Source organism: Coffea eugenioides, chromosome 2 (assembly GCF_003713205.1).
Source record: "Coffea eugenioides isolate CCC68of chromosome 2, Ceug_1.0, whole genome shotgun sequence".
NCBI lineage: Eukaryota > Viridiplantae > Streptophyta > Magnoliopsida > Gentianales > Rubiaceae > Coffea > Coffea eugenioides.
The window spans coordinates 6,631,856-6,633,175 of record NC_040036.1 but is presented as its reverse complement, the minus strand read 5'-3'; positions in this window follow the sequence as shown (position 1 = coordinate 6,633,175).

The following is a 1,320-nucleotide window of genomic DNA, read 5'->3' as shown; positions in this document are numbered from 1 at the left end:
TTAGCTGGCAATGAGTCGAGAAGAAGCATAGTTCCAGACGTCACATCAGCTACGATTAATAGCCAATGGACCCTTTCCCAATTGAAGGGGATGCATATCCTCTCACACTCGTCAATAGGCCCCCCAAATCGATCTCCCGCCAAAAAAGCTCTATACAGCACATCATCACACTTGTTGAAATCCAGAGCTACAACCTGGCAGAAGAGGATGTTCCAATTCATAAGTACGAGTTTAGCTTATCATTTCATTTCCCATTTCAAAGTACATTCAGAGACTAACCGCAAAATCAACTGGCAGATACCACACAGGATAGTGTGTCTCGACTATATCATTTCTTGCTCTTCGTGTTAGCATTGACACGTAACAAGAAATCACCTGACATGAATCAACTTCGACTTAGGCCAACCATTTCCATTCACATAAATGTGGATTTGAAATTACATAAATTTAAAAAATCAGCATATTAAGTTCATAATTGGTTGACTTCACCTCGGAACTTAACCATCCTTCAGGAAGCAATGTTTGCATGGCCTCTCTAGATGCCGTGTGAGACAAAATATGAACGATTATGGAGCTGCAATTCAAAGGGAATAGCATTCTTACCATCCATTATTTGACCAAAAATCTTCAAATATGTATACATGATAATTTGTATAGCAATAGCGAGAGTTTCTCACCTATGGGGCATCGAGTCGTCAACAATGTGATCAAATATCCTATTTATTCTTTCAGAATTTTCCTGTGACGACTCCGACGTCTGTTTTATCTACCAATCACCAGTATGTTTTATATCTAAGGTCACATCATTGGAATCAAAGGTAAAAAAATAAAAAGTGCAAAAACCATGAATGGAATATGTATTATCACATTTACCTGGTTATGTGCTTTCTTCCCATGCTTCCTCCTCTTCCCAACCATGGTCCCGATTTCAAAGGGACTTAGTCTTTGCTCCTTTAGTTCATTCCTATCTCTCTTTCCTTTACATTTTTCTGTCATGACTATATTATTACAGCTTGACATAGATGCAGCTATTGCAACTGCTGTGTTGGCGCGAATGTCATCCCTCCTTTTAGTAGACTTTGGTTCCCATTTTGCTGGCTTCACCTCCGGGATCCTCCGAGGTAGTGATAACATATCATCTACATCATAAATTTTCTCACATACTGTATCACAACCTTTCCCTAACTTTGGTGGTGTTATTGGGTTATGATAATTAGTTTCTAGGTATCCACTCTTATTCTCAATCTCCTTGGCTGCCATCTTTCCTTCCTGCCTTCGGTCATTGGATTCCCCAACTTTTTGTGGCGTTACTGGATTTCT